The sequence below is a fragment of the Chrysemys picta genome, unplaced genomic scaffold (genome assembly GCF_011386835.1).
Source record: "Chrysemys picta bellii isolate R12L10 unplaced genomic scaffold, ASM1138683v2 scaf147, whole genome shotgun sequence".
NCBI lineage: Eukaryota > Metazoa > Chordata > Testudines > Emydidae > Chrysemys > Chrysemys picta.
The window spans coordinates 85525-101364 of record NW_027052854.1 but is presented as its reverse complement, the minus strand read 5'-3'; the positions used below and the strand labels follow the sequence as shown (position 1 = coordinate 101364).

The 15840-nt window shown below is 49.5% G+C and overlaps 1 pseudogene; it reads left to right on the top strand.

The window, feature by feature from the left end:
• LOC101942453 (paxillin-like) overlaps positions 1-15002 on the top strand; it is a 31896-nt pseudogene extending 16894 nt beyond the window's left edge.
• The last annotated feature ends 838 nt before the right edge of the window (positions 15003-15840 follow it).

Below are 15840 nucleotides of genomic sequence, written 5' to 3'. Positions count from 1 at the left end.
AAGGATGGAAAAATGGAAGCAGCTTTAGATCAGCTGTGGGCTCTGGAGCTATCTGAGCTTATACCAGAGTTATATTCTGAGAATGACCATGTCTTGCAGTCAGCGTGTGAGCCTCCTATTGTGGCTGTGGACCGGTGGGATGTCTTCCCAGATACTAAAGGCCAGTTGGGTCTTGGAGCAGAACAAAGACAGAAGCAGGATGCTGAAATTGAGCATGAAAGCAGGACAGAGGACTCTCCTGATATGGTTAAAAAGAGGCAGAGCAGAGAGAGAACTCCTAGGAAAGGTGGCCCTACTAAGAGCAAGCCAGGAGAAGACCGGGAAAGAGAGCAAGTCAGAAGCTCAACAGTCACTCCAGAAAGGGCTGAAAATGTTTGGAAGGATGAATTGGATCTGCTGTCTGTCTCCAAGCCACCTATTGAGAGGATTTCTGCATCAGGCCAGGCAGGCATTGAGTGAATGCAGGAGTGGGCAGGTTCTAGCTAGCCGCCTGTGCATGGTGTGAGTGCATATTTGGGTTCTTCCGGAGCAGTCTGATCGCTTACTCCAGACTAACCGCATGCTGGTCTGGGGTGCTTGGAGTCACTGTAATGACAGCTGCATGGCGCAGAGGTCTGAGACCCTCCAATCTAGCAGCAGCTTTGTGGTACCTTTTGCATGTGGATCAGTGATTGGCTGCTTGTGCAGCATAGGAATAGCATCCATAATCTGCAGGCTGTCTCCTAGCTAGAATGGGGCAAGTGCATGATCTATAGAGGTCTCTGAAGAGCAAAGTGCTGTTCCCCAGTGATGGAGGGATTTGCTAAGGACTGTCCAGACTTGGGATGGCAACTCCTCTTCCCTGCTGGCTTAGCTCTGAGCCTGTTCAAGTAGTGACACTGGAGCTCCTAGGGTCCTTCCAGCACTAGAAATGCTGTGTGCATCTCCGAATCCTCTGTGCTGGGGAATTTTATTTCCCCCACAACTGCGGAGGGGAGGGATGAAAAGAAGCTGACCTGGATCACTGTGGTGTTAGGGAAACCATAACACCCAATGGGGTGATCTTGTTGAACTGTGACCTTGTACCTCCAATCATGGCTTCGTGCTGGATTATCTCTCTTCATTGTGTAGCCGGAGTTCTTTTTAGCTGCTATGACTGGCCTGGCTGGGATTTTCCTTGCACTGAGTCACTGCTCTGGGCTGTGCCAAGAGGAGCTTTGGCATTGTGCAATAAATACCATCACTCTTTATGCTCACAGTTGTCACTAATAGTTTAAGTTTGTGCTGCTGCATCTTGGGGCTTGCTCTTGCATTGCTCTTTTCATGCTGAACCTGTCACCTTGTCATTCAGATAAAATCTGTAATTGAGAGGACAAAAGAGACCTTAAGCGTGCACCCAATGTATCGTGAGCGCTCACCGAGGCGGAAAGTAGGGCCAGTCATATTTCATAAGACTGTGTCCCAGGATCGCTTGATTGAAGAGCTGCAAGACAGATTGGGAATCAGCAAACAGGAAGAGGAGGAATGGAAAAGCCAGGAAGACTGGCTGACTGAGGGGGTCATTGTCACCGCCAGGCCACAAAGGAAGCAGCAGGATGGTGGACAGCAAGTACAGAAGGTAGAGAGCAAACTCTGTACTAGGGTTTCCCCCGTGTCGCTCTGCTCAGAAGGTCTCTAACAGAGACGTAGAGTAGGAGGTGGGAGTGACAGGTCTCTGGAGAGTCCTAGGATAGCTTTGGAATCTGACTCCTCTGTCCTAGCACTGTTCCCTTTACAGATCAGCTAGGAAATCCAAATCCCAGCTATGTAGGAATTGGAGTAAGCAATCTCTTGGGAGGGCAGTGTTATCTGATAGGAAGTCTAATGTTGTCTAAGGTCAGGCATTGAAGTGAGGTTTATTTTCATTCCACAGTGGGGAGGTCAGTCAATAAGCAGACAGTATTTCTTTCTTTACTTGGCAACATGATATGTTTAGATGTAAGATAAGGAACCTGCCCTGAAGTGCTTATAGCTAGGCAGGTGTTGCTAGGTGCCTTCTCCTTGAGACTCAGGCACTTCCTCAAGGAAGGTCTATTGAAAATGGCACCATGGCCTCTATTTCTGGTTGGCTACAGCAGTGAGGTTGGCCTGCTTGCACTCTGTGGTCTGACGTGAAAGGAAAGTAGAGAAGTGCTAGGTAGTGAGTGCCATGTTACCGTCTGTTTCATGCTGCCTGTCCTTCTGTTGCATGAAGTGCTTCTCCGTTCATCTCCAGATTTGTTCACCTTTCTCCCTCCTTTCTTTCTAGATTATAATTCCTCCAGAATCCCCCCTGCCCATGAGAAGAACAGTCTCTGTGCCAGCTTCTCCCCCACTCCAGCGTCCCAAAGAAGCTGCCAAGATTTTCCCTGCCAAAGCTTCTTCCTCTTCTCACCCTATTCCCTCTCCGCTTCCTCCACCCCCTCTTCCATACCCGCCACAACCTTCCTATGTACCCTCTGCTGCTGCTCCTAGTCCAGTCTCCTGCTCCTTCAGCTTGCCTCCCCAGCCTCTGTTCCAGTGGGAGACTTCTTCTGATGACTACCAGGAACTCTCTGGGGTGGGCACTCCTCCCTCTGAAGATCATAGATTCCTCCATTCTCCCCAAGCCCTGACTGAGCCAGTGGTAGCGTCTTCTCCTGCCAAGACACTATCTTCTGTTGGCTGTCAGACTGATGAAGATCCATTCTTCCCACCGATGCAGGCATGCTTTTCCTTGTGCTCTTCATTGAACAGAGCAATTACAAGTCTGAATCCAGCACTTCCTGGCCTGTTGGCTCTCTAGGTAGAGCGTTTGGGTAAAGGCTGGTACTGGGCTGCTCTACAGAAGATGAGTTTAGTGCTGCCAGTGGCTGATTTTTCTATCAGATTTGTCCCTTTATAGCAGTGTGAGGTGCACATGCATGGAACGATCCAGATCCTGTGTCCGTTTGCTGGCCACATCCATGTGGCATTGGGAATGGACCATGATCTTTGTTTCTCGCCATTGAACTGAAGGAATCAAGTCCATTAGTTTAGGGCCCAATACTCCCCTCCACAGTGTGGCACTGAGGGGAGAGGAGAAAAATGTGGAAAAGCCTGAGAACCAGAAGAAGAGGCTGAACAGTGATTCCACATGCCCCTGAACCCCACCCATGTGGACACGGCTCAGCTGGGATTCTGTGGGGTTTGGGGTGTAGTGCAGAGGCAATAAATTGCTGCTCTTTATGTCCTGCTCTCTAAGCCCAGGGAGAATCCTGCTAGAAAAGCGTAGGAAGACCCAGTACCTGAGCAGGCCTGATTCCATCCGTTATAGGTAGTGACCCTCATACGCAAGCCAGTGCAGTATAGCGTCAATCTCCACAAGCACCAATCCATCAAGGAGGCTCCTCTGCATCATGAATTGTTGTCATACTTTGCAGGTGATCCCTACTCCGCCGCTGGTCCGACGTACCAATCCACTTGCTGCTCGGCCACCCCTCGCGCCGCCCACCCATGAGAAGGCAGGATACCCTTTCTGTTCCCCTCTCAGCATGGTGTGCTGTTAAGGCAAGAGGGATGTGATTCTGGCACAGTCCTCTGAGCTGTTCCTAAAGGTCCTGTTGCTATGAATGCCGGATGGTTGTTTTTCTATGCATGGTCTGCTGTTTACAGGTGCGTTGTTGAACCTGACAGCAGTGGCAGACCTTTTAAACTAGGGCAGGAATTTGGAAGGCCTTTGCATGAGCATTTCTAGCACGCGAGTGTGGTGTGCATTGGTAGTGTTCCTAAAGGGGCTGTGCTCTACAAAGTGCAGGCATTGGGGGTGCACCCCTGCAGGGGTGTGGAATATTTCCAAAAGGAACCGCACCCCTTGACTGGTAAGAATGCAGTACCACCAGTAAAGGTCAAGTCCATGTTGTCCTGCATTGAGATGTCAGTGGCTGCACTAAAGTTAGCTGAGGCTGGCTGGTTCCTGGGGCAGGGAGGGACGTGTCACTGTGCATTTCATTCATTGCCATCCTCTCTGCAAGTGACACTTCACGTCTCATTTGTCTGTTTCTAGTCGGTTTCTGCACCCCCTGTCCAATGGCCACAGGCCCCTGGCCAGGATGAGGAAGCATGTGGCTCCCTGGGCCCCTCTGTTGCATGATACAGGCACCCACACATGTGTATTGTTACCTTTTGTGTGTGTTGGCTCTGAAGTGCTACAGGGATCAAACTAGGAAAGGTGCTGACGCTAGAGAAAAATCCGCTCCAGAGAAACCTGGGTGTAAGGGCTAGGAGATGATCGATACTAGATACATAAACATGTCTACCGACTCCCATTGCCTATACTCTTGAGTTATGATCAGTTTGGATTCGCTGGTCTAATTTTTAGAAGTGCCGAAGGTCCCCAATTCACTGTACTCTGCACCTCTCAGGATCAGGCCTCTGACTGCCCTGCAGTTTAGAGAGGGAGAATCCTAAACTGTGTCCAGCAAGATGTTTCCTCCCCATAACACTGTCTTGGGGAATCTGCACTGTAGGTATAAGTGACAAATGCTTGTGTGCCTGTGTGTCAGATCCACAGGGTCTGGTCTATGCCTCAGCCTGTAACCAGTCCTTTTGAGGTGACCTCTTTAATGTGCCAGGCCCCAAGGACCCACCCAGTTCCACAGGGGTAAGACTCCACATACTCCGAAACTGGGCTTTTGGGTGCCAACAATCCCTGTTTCCCTCCATGGCTCCCTGCAGCAAATCTGGCAGAGCCAGACTCCTGTGGGAGGTGTCCTTCGCTCCTTCAGAGTGCAGTGCTCCCAATACGAGTGACAGTAGGGAGCCTTTTCAAAACAACGTATCGGTCAGCTGGGGGTACAGAATCTGAAAGTCCTTAGGGGTGAGCACAGAGAAGCAAAGATTAAGACAGTCCAGTGTGGCCAGCGTCAGAGCTCTACCCAGCCAAGCTGCTGTAGAATTCATTTTGGCTCGGTCTCTGTCCTGTTCTCTGGTTTCAGGTGGGGTGTGTGTTCTGTGTATCTCTCTGAGCATAGCTTGTAAAACACCACCTGCTACCTTTCCTCTTTGTCTGTCTGCATGCAGGACAGCTGAAGAGCTATGGGCAGAGACTGCAGAAATTCCCTGAGGACTGTACAGTGCTTGCCTAACGACCTCGGGGCCTTTGCTCTGCTTCCCTGTAGAGAAGTGTGGGGAGGGGGGATCTCCTTCCTCTTGGCTGTTGGTCATTGGGTGTGAATGGACCAGGGATTGGAGGTTCCATTGTCTCTTCCGATCCTCCACTCACATGTGTAGCCTTCATTCAGCTTGTTTTGACTCTGGTTTCCAGGAAGGCTGCTGAGTCAACACCTCATCCCTTCCCTTTACACTCAGTGCAAAGCGCGGTGGGAAACTGAGGCACACATAGGAATCATGGAAATATTACAAAACTGCCCTCGTTCATCACAGCGTAGAATAAGAGTTTTGAAGGTGGACGGACTAGAGAGAGACCTTGATGTTCAGTCTGCGCTTCATGGTGCCGGACTGCTAGAGCCAGGTGTTCGAGGAGGGGGGTCAGAAAGAGTAGGAAGGAGATGCATTATGTTCCATTAGGAGCAGAGTCCTGCTGATCTCTTGGTTGCTGGTTAGGCATGATGGGGTAAAGTGTGCATGTGGTATGTGGCTTCTGACGAACAAATGGAAATCAGCGCTAGTACTTGACTAGCTTATATGGACAATGTCTAATGCCAGTAGCCACAGGATGGTGGGTGGCACTCCCTGTCCGTGCAGGGGAAGGGGCCCTTCAGTAAAACCAGGGCTCTAGGGCACTTCAGCATGTGTCCGTTCCCTTGGGCACTCCATGGTAGTCTAGCAGTACAAGTGCTGGGGTGTTCGGTTGTTTCTGTCCTTCCACCCTGCACCTTTTTTACGAATGTTGTTAGTGTTTTGTGGCTGTGTAGTTTCACTTTTAACAGAAATGCAACATAATGTCCATAATCCACCTGAAAGGTCCCTTTAGGAAATGGCTCGGTGGAGTTCTCTAAACCTGACAGCCACCATTGTGCTGCAGGATTAAGTAAAATAACCTACACTTCACAGTGTAACAGGACGTGAACCCTGAGTTTGCACATGGAGATGAGTATCCAAAGAGACCAGAAAGAGCAAAGTCCTGCACACTTCCTCTCTTTTCTCCCCAATTCCTCTTGAGGTTCTATTAATTACTAAAGACAATGTATCTGTTCCCCCCTCCCACTGGAAAACAGGGTTCTAAGTTAAGTATTCATTAAGGTGATTCCCAAAGTGGGCTTCCAAAGATCTTTCTTATCCCCTCTCCACACTCCCCCTGTAAAACTCACATGTATTGGGCAGTGTTTGCTGGCTTGCCACCTCCTCCCCATGCAGGCGCACACACTACTGCTGAGCTGCCACATCTGCAGGTAAAGCAACAGGTGATTCCTTGAATGCTCCCCACCTTCCCTCGCTGCTCCCATTGCAGCCTTTGGTGAAGCTGGGGAGTGGGGTCAGAGCTACCCAAGAGGGCACAGAAGAGAGAGAAAAACGATGCAGAAGGAAAAGGGGGAAAATACCCTGAAAAGAAGAGACAAGAAGGTGTGGGAGGGTGAGAAGGAGACTGTGAAGGAAAGGAGAGAAGAGACTGGAGAGACAGCAACAAATGTGTGAGACAGGGAAGGGGAGACAGTTTGGGAACCACACAGAGAGCATGTCTCTGCCTCTGTAAGCTAGCCAGGAACCTATGAGGTAAAGGGAAGATCTCCGTGGAGGCTCTACCAGCAGCCCACAAGCATTTTTCCGATCTGCTTTATTGGGAGGGTGAGGAGAGCCAAATCTCCACCCCTCAACACTCTGCTGTTCTAGCTCCTGGGGTCTCTGGGTAAGCCACACTTTTGTGTCAGCCTCATTGTAACAAGGGTGCATCTCTGCACCTGCTCCTGTTCTCACTGGCTTCTGCAGACACATTAGCCTCTCCAGAGCAAGTCCTGGTCTGTCCATATACAGGACAGCTGGAGAGCTGTGGGCAGAGGGTTGGATCTTTTGATGATTACCTGTTCGGTTTATTCCCTCTGAAGCACCTGGCATTGGCCACTGTTGAAAGACAGGATACTGGACTAGATGGACCTTTGGTCTGACCCAGTATGGCTGTTCTTACGTTCAGAGACTGCAGAAATCCCTGAGGAGCTGAACAGTGCTTGCCTTACAGTCTCTGGGTTTTTTCTTTGCAGTTCATGGCCCAGGGGAAAGCTGGGGGCAGCTCCCCTCCGTCTGCACCCCCAAAACCTGGCAGCCAGTTGGACAGTATGTTGGGAAGCCTCCAGTCTGACCTGAACAAACTGGGAGTAGCTACCGTTGCCAAAGGTGTTTGTGGAGCCTGCAAGAAACCAATTGCTGGACAGGTGAGTCTAAGGCAGCATCTTGTTGCTAAGCCTTGGCTATAGCAAGGAGTAACTGGGAGGGCTGTATCATGAGGCTGAAGGGACTGGCGATGCTGAAGAAACTGAAGTACTCTATTTATCCACTGGCCAGGTACGCTGTAAGCTCCTCCAGTGACCTCTACCCTGCCCTTGAGGGACTGCCCTCTCCTGAGATGATAGGTAATTCAGTTTTCATGCTACCCCAGTCCAGGGCTCACTTGAGTAGTAGAACGTGTAGTTAGTGCCAAACTCTACCTGGTGTGTTGTCACGTGAGTTGCCACAGCAAAGAAGTAGGGTCGTCCCCCATAACTGCTCCATCTTCCCTACAGGTCGTCACAGCCATGGGGAAAACCTGGCACCCAGAGCACTTCGTTTGCACCCACTGCCAGGAGGAAATTGGGTCACGCAACTTTTTTGAACGTGATGGTCAGCCCTACTGTGAGAAGGACTATCATAATCTCTTCTCCCCTCGCTGCTACTACTGCAACGGGCCCATCCTCGACGTGAGTCCCTGAGCCAGCGCGTGTCAGGAGGAGTCTCTCTTGGCCATGCACGGGGGAGTCTGGTGCTGTACTGTCGAGTAGAAAAGCGCACATCCATCTACCCCAATAACTCTTCTCTTGTAGTTTTGGGACCCCTATTCGTCCTTCACCCTAGTGCTGTAGGGGAAATAATTGGACCCAGTGCAGCTATCTCCCTCCATCTGCTGTAGGGTCCTGCAATGAGAGGGCAGGTTCTACTGAACTAAATTTGCCCCATTGCAACTCTACTGAACTGAATATTAGGATCTAGCTATCTTCACTGCAGTAAGGATCTCCTGATTTTCCCCAGTGGGATACCATGGTAGGAGGCATTCCTGCTGAGTTTCAGAGTACTGCATGGGACTGTGTCCCCTTCTCCCCCAGGTCTAGAGAAAAGGAGTGGTGTGTCTGACCTTGTTAGGGTAAAGGGGAGTGGGGGGGATTGAATCCCCAAGGAGGGGGCTTGGCTCAGCTCTTTAAGCACAGTTGATGTTTGCTGCGCTCACTGTTTGTGGTTTCTCCCAAACAGAAAGTGGTGACAGCCCTGGACAGGACATGGCACCCAGAACACTTCTTTTGTGCGCAGTGTGGCGAAGGTACTATTGGTTTGCAGAGAGAAGCCACTCTGGTGAAGCAAGTAAGGGGTGGGGGTAGAGGCAACATAAGGGGCTGTGATGGGTCCTTTCCATAGAGCAGTGGTCCCCAAACTGTGGGGCACGTTTGGGGGGAGCGCAGGGCCCGGTCTAGCCCCCATAGGGGGTGGAGAGGAAGTGCCACTCAGCCCCGCTCTGCTCCCAGCTGTGGCCCTGTCCTCTGGCGCTTGGCCTGGCTGCGGCTCTGAACCTGACAGCAGCTCCGGCTGCAACTCCATTCCCGACCCGGGCTCCAGCCCCATCCTCACCCACCTTAGCCTGTCCGCGCCTCCCGCCAGGAGTCATGGCCCCGCTCCCGACTGCAGCTTCGGGGAGTGGGGCGCGGACAGGGTTAAGGGGGGGCACGACATGAAAAGTGTGGGGACTACTGTCCTAGAGCAAGTGAGGTAGAAAATGGGGGGTGTGGGGGTAGAGAGGGACTGTGGTGTTACTTAGTGGATGGGGAGCTAACAGTGATCGCTATTTCCACATGGAGACTACAGGAGGTGTAGCATGTGCTCCTCCTATAGCAGAATAAGGGATACCTCTGGTCTGTGACTTTGGGATCCCAGCCACCCTGTTTGCCCCATGGAGTCTGGCTGGGTATTCCCATGAAGGAAGGTCACAAGCTGATGCTGTCTGGCTCTGTTTTTTCCCTTGTGTCCTTGGCAGGGTTTCATGAGAAGGATGGCAAAGCCTATTGCCGCAAGGATTACTTCGACATGTTCGCTCCGAAGTGTGGGGGCTGCGCCCGGGCCATCCTGGAAAATTACATCTCTGCCTTGAATACCCTGTGGCACCCTGAGTGCTTTGTCTGTCGGGTAAGAGAGCCTGTGCTGCCCACTGTCACCTGACCCCTCTCCCAAGTCCCCCTAGGTGGCTGTCTGGTGGTTCCCTCGATCAGAACAAGGGGTCTGTGCCAGCACAGGACAGCCAGCCCAAGAAAATACATAGTGTGATAGTGACCACGCACCCTCTTGCTTCTCTGCCTGTTTCCATTCAGTTCTCTAGGGGCTTAATTCCCTCCCCCTGCCCCATAGCCACAGTTATGGGCTTCTGCAGCAGTTCACTGATAAGCACAGAATTTTTCCAGTGGTTTCTTAGTAATAGTGAGCTAAGCTTTCTAAGCACTCCGCCTCAGCACCCTGTGAATAGAAATTCTGGCAGTCTCTTGTGAGCAGCTGACCAGCTTCATCCTTGCCTGGACCTGGGTTCAGGCTCTTCTGCTCAGGAGATATTGCTGGGCATTCTTCATGCTGCTGCCTGTTAGTGGGGGCAGCAACTTTCGGGCAGATTCTGTCTTTCTGTTGTTAAAGTCAGGCCAATTCCCAGTGTTTGTTTTCGAATGGAGGTGGATGGCTTAGTAGTCTCAGCGTCAGGCTCCCAGGAGCCTGCTGCCTTTCAATGCTGCAGGCAACTGGAGTTCCTTGCAGTTCACTGTGTGAGAACATGCCTGGATATGCACTTACTGTGGCTGCACCCTGCTGGATGCCTGCACGCAGGGCTCAGTTTGCATCTGCCTGTGACTAAGTAGATGTCCAACCATGCGTGCACTTGTGGTAGTGTGCGTGTCCCTAGGGAGGAAGGATGGGCTGGACGTTCAAGTACAAAACTAGGACTCAGGACATCTGGCTTCTGTTCTTGACTTTGCTGCTGACCCGTGTGACCCTGGGCAAGTCCCTTAATGGCTCTATACCTCAGTTTCCCCACCTGTAAAATGGGGGGGGAATTCCTCCTAACTTCCCATGACTGTAGTGAAGGTACAGCCATTAATACCTGCGTGGGGCTTAGACAGTGATAACCATTATAGAGAGATGGGTGCCTCTTAAAAAACTGGTCTCTAATAGCTTCTCTTCCTAGACATTAAAGACCCAGTATCGCTTTAGTAAGGGTATGGACTTGTCCCCCAGGGTCCTTGCCCAAAATTTCTTCCCCTCCACATTTCTCCAGTGGCTGTCACCTTCTACCTGCCACTGTATTTCAGTGGTGAAGTGACTCTTGTATGTGTATAGTTTGGGATGAGTCAAGAAGGAGGGTGCTGTCCCAGGGAATATGCATAATATCTGGCATTCTAAATGGGTAACTTAAAAAAACCCCTACTGGCTGTCACCTTCTTTTTCACTGATATGAGCGTAAGCAGGACAGATACAGCTAAAGAAATGAAAACCAGCCCATTGTGACAAGGTAAAAGGTGCTCGTGATGCCCTGGAACATAAGGAATTCTTCCCTGCCTATCACCTGGGTGAGCTGGGGTGGGTGGGCTATAAAAGCTGTTGTGGTGGCAGCTGTCTCTGTGGAAGGGGGTGTTCTCTTCCCTCCCAGCTTACTGGAAGCAGGAGAGGCTCTGGTGTTGCTTATCAAGTGTTCTCAGTAGTTTTGCTCTTGGGTTTGGATTTTCTTTGTTAATAAAGCCAGCCTGGAGTAAAGGGACATGAAGTATAGTTGAGGGCTTTATTTTCCCTCCCAGTTGCTGCATCTGCCTGCTTATGCTCAGTAACCCCGTGTCTGCTGGGCACCCATCATCTTTGCAGCAGTACTTCTGCAGCCGCTTCCTGCTGGATGAAGATGATTCACCCTGCCCACTTCCTGCAGGAGGCAGCTAGGGGCATGGCAGGCGAAGGCATGGATTGTGGAGTTGCCTGTGTCCCCAGCTTGCCATATCAATCTGTTCCCTTTTGCTTCCACCTCCTGCAGGAATGTTTCACGCCGTTCATCAACGGCAGCTTCTTTGAGCACGATGGGCAGCCCTACTGTGAGGTGCATTATCACGAACGCCGCGGCTCGCTGTGTTCCGGCTGCCAGAAGCCCATCACGGGACGCTGCATCACCGCCATGGCCAAGAAATTTCACCCAGAACACTTTGTCTGTGCCTTCTGCCTCAAGCAGCTCAACAAAGGAACCTTCAAGGAACAGAATGACAAGCCCTACTGTCAGAACTGCTTCCTCAAACTCTTCTGCTAGACGCATCCTAGCTGGGAACGGAGCATCTTTCTGCCACCTCACTAGGCAGCCGAGTCTCTCTGAGCATTACTGTGATTTAGAAACCTTGCCGGGGGAGGGGGGAGACGGGGAAGGGGGGTGCTAAGTGCTGCTCCAGAAAGACGAGCTGGACCATTAAACTGAAAATGCCCATGCTGTGTTTCAGTGGGGAGATGCTGAGCCCCATCATTAAAGTGTTGTATGATTGTTGACAGCCGAGAGGAGCCTGAAGTGCTAGCGAGGAGATGCCTTTCTCAAGGAGAGGGCTGGATAAAGCCTTGAGTCAGCTCTCCCTGAGCCAACATGTGACACTTCCAAGCAAAACGTCCTTGGCTTTGGTGACACTTCTCTCTCGCTGGGGCAGTTAAGTGCTGTGTGACCCAAGCAGTAGCTCTGCTGCTGCACAGCAAGGGCCATGCTCTGACCTCTGCATTGCCCGGGCTGTGCACGGTCGAGTCCTGGGGCACACGGGATTTACTACGATTACAGCAGCAGCCCCAGAAGCTGTAAAGACCCTGCAGTGGAGTCTTTCCAGTTCAGTAACACTGCAGGGAATTGATGCCGCTTATTTTTTAGAAAGGGGAAGTAGGGGGCTACTCTGTTTTTCTAGCTTGTGATTCTCTCCTGCTCCTGAATGGAGTGTCCCATTTTGTGCTGGACACCCCCAACTCCCCAGTAGTGGGTAGGGCAAATGCTCCTAATTCTGCTGCTCCTCGGAGAGGAGGAGGAGACTGGCACCAATTAATTTAAAAAGAAAATGCAGAGAAATTTGAGGGCCCAGCTTTCCCCTCTGAGCGAATGTGGCTTATGCTGTGTGTCTGGCCTGCATTTTACTAAGGAAGGGCCTGAAAAGCCTCTCTAGGTTTTTTTAAAAAGCAAGGACAAAGTAAAGCTATAGACTTCGTATTCCTTGTTCATCTTCTTCTCTGCTCTTTGCTAATCAGGCCGGCAGTCCCTCTTCTTTGATACTGTCTGTTCCTTGCTCTTGATAAACACGTTCTACTGAGACTCTCTAGAGCAATAACCTTTGATATTGACGGTTACTGGTCTAACAAGTCCCCGAGGTCTGGTGTATCTGACCCTTGGAGTTTTGCTATGGAACTGAATACTGTATGCTTTGATAAAAACTGTAGATTTCTACACTGAGGTTTGAGTTCAGAACTAATTTACTTTTAATCCTCTTCTATAGAAATTGGTTTTGAAGTGATTTTAAGAAAGCTACTTTTATATCTCACACTGTGCTGTTCTAGGCAGTGTACCAGTTGTGCTGGTTACTGCATCTGTAACCTCAATGCTTGGGTCTAACAAACTATTAACATGAAGTATTTTCTTTTTACTGGGGGTTGGGAGGGCTCTGGGTTTTGCAGGGGAAGGGAATGTGACTTGTATTGTTTTCTAGCACAAGCAGGTGAGCTGTGAATAGCTCTTTTAATTATCTCAGATCACCTGGGAAGTTTTTGTAACCTGTAAACTGCTGTATTTGACTTACCTGCCTTTCTCCAAAGCCCGACTTCCAGGGTAACAAAGTGAGTCTTAATTCAGTGCCACATGCTGCAGAGATGGAGAACCCAAAGTCCACCTTCATAGTTTTATTCCTCTTCAACCATCAGAAATGAGAACAGAGGGTTAACTCGGGAAGGGGAGTTCTCCCCTTAGGTGGGAAGGATGGTCCTGGGGCTGAAAAAAAGGGCTGGGAGTCAGGAGATCTGGAATCTGTTCTTGATTCTGCCACAGACTTGCTGTGCAACCTTAGGCCAGTCACTTAGCCATTCTGTGCCTCAGTTTCCCCATCTGCAAAATGGGGCAATATTCCCGCCTTGTAGGATTTTGAGGTTTAGTTCATATTTGTCAAAGGCACTTTCAGATCTTCAGAAGGAGCGTGCTGTAGAAGGGCAAAGGATTGTGTTAGAAACAACCCTACAGTGTTCTACACTAATGGTGAAAGTGGTGCAGTGAGAAGAGGGTTTTAAAATATGATTCTAGAAGATTCTAGATCTTTGGTTATTAAGGCATGGCACATTGGGGTGGCTACAAAATGTTCAAAATGGAAAAGGCATAGGGAGTTCTGGGATTAACTGTGTAAGAAACAAACCCTCACTTTAACAGAGGGATCCTAGCTTACTATTTTAAATAACCTTAGTTCGATGCTTCACTACCCCCCTTGAATAAGTGGAACTGTTTTTCACTGGTTTCCCATACAAATGAGCCTCAGTCTGTGGTTGTGAAAACAGGGTTTTGTGGAACAAGTGGTAAAACAAAAAGCTACTCCAGCTGGGCAGAGCACAGCTTTTGGGAGGTTCCCAAGGCAAGAAACTGTCTAAATGGTCATTTTGGAGTTGAAATTAGTTTTACTTAAAATTGGGATTTCTGAGCTTCCTGCTGAAACTGACACTTGTTCTGACCCCGCTGGTTGGGAGAACGGTCCTGTGTCCAGTGCACAGGACTGGGAGTGTCTCTGCCACTGCATTTCTGTGTGATACTGAGCGAGTTTATAACCTGTGCCTCAGTTTCCTTATCTGTAAAATGGGGATAATACTTAACCTACCTCACTGGGGTGTTGAGGCTTAATTCATGGATATTTCTGAAGGGCTTTGAGACCCTTGGAAGGAAGGTGCTGTAAAAGGGGAAAATCTTGTTACAGTATCCCAGTGTCAGAGCAAAACCGTTTCATCCCCTTTTAATAATGGTTTAGTAGTCTCCATGACCATTACTGCCTTAGCAAAATGTTGAGAGTTTTCCTGATCAATTGGGATTTAAACTGGTTTGGGGATGGGTCCTATGCTCATTGTTGCCTCCAAATGTTACTTTCCCTCAAGATGGCTGCTGCCAGTAGGAGGGTCAGAAATACCCATTTTAAATTTCCTAAGTTTAAGTACAGTTTAGACTGGAACATTTGAAATGCTGTACAGAGCAAACTGGGGAAAGGGATGTGTTAAGACTGCCCTGGGTGATTAGCAAGCATACTTCACAGATACTGATGGTGCTAAAGTGCAGACCAGCAAGTTGTACTACTGCACTGTTGCAGGCAGTGGGACGTGTCCCAAGGAGTGGTTGGGGAGAGGGGTTAGGCGAGAATGTGCTTTTGGAAGGCTGAGATGGGTTATTCAGGCTTAAACTGGACACAGGAGGCAGGTGTGTACAGTACACAACCACTGAGGAGCTACAAGACTGCATGCAGAGGCCGGGCAGCTGCCCATTCAGAGGCAAGTTAAGCTCTAGATACACCCCTGTTTCTTTGAAAGGTTTTGTGTTAGGGTTACTATAATGTTGTCTTAAAAGGCCTCAGTGCTCTGTTTACAATGATCTCCTAATCTGATGAACTCTGGCAGTGCAATCAAAGAGCTATCAGACAAGGTGGGTCTCAATCAAATCACGCCCCGAATAGCTTGGGGGGATTTCCTTCTGGGTCGACAGTTACTTCATTTGTTTTTCCTTGTAAACTTCTAACTCTGCTTTTTCCATTTAAAATCCCTGTGATTATGCTAATAAAATTTTACCATTATTTTCACTTGACTTGGTTCCAGTCATTTCTAGGCTTGTGGAAATGGTTCAAAGCATCCATCGTCTGTAGGTCCTCTGGTTTCTCCATTGTGGAAGGCAAAAGGCCACACTGGCAAGAGCTGAGGAGGGGGGTGTTTATTAGTACGGTTTCGACCTTAGCCTGGACAGGTCAGAGATGTAAAACTGAAACTGTCACTTGTGCAATAAGCAGATGTGAATCCTTACACACTCACTTCATCCTTCTCAGCACAATACGTTGGCGTTGCCACACCCTAGGGCCATGCAATAACTGCTTGGACACTGGGTCATGAAGAGTGCTAATACCCTCCAGTCGTTCTCAACCTCTGCATGGTGACCTTACTGTGACAGCATCTGGAAATCACAACCTACATTTAAACCCCCTGGACTGCATAGTAACCTTCCTGATGCACCTCTGTGCTAAGCACTTGTAATCATGCCACTGATTATTCCGCATAACACCACAGATGTATAGGCTGTTGGTAGTAATAACAATTTAAAAAAAAAAAAAACGACATGCCTGAACAGAAAATGCCATCCCTGCCCTAAAGAGCTCACAGTCTAAAGGGACTTATACAGGCCAATGGCAGTAGCACAAGAAGAAAATAGGGCTTAGCTCTGGGCCTTTGACCTTCACAAGGAATGATCCCCAAGAAGCAAATGAAAACAAGGCTTTAGGCAGGAACCTGGTCTGTGCACAGTAATGCAGTAAACCTGAGGTCAATAGAAAGCTGCTGTTAAGAAAAAATCTGTAGCCTTCCTGCAGACGAGTTAACTCCCAGTTTGCGCTTGGAAATTTGGAGGAACTGGTCTGATTTCAGATATCT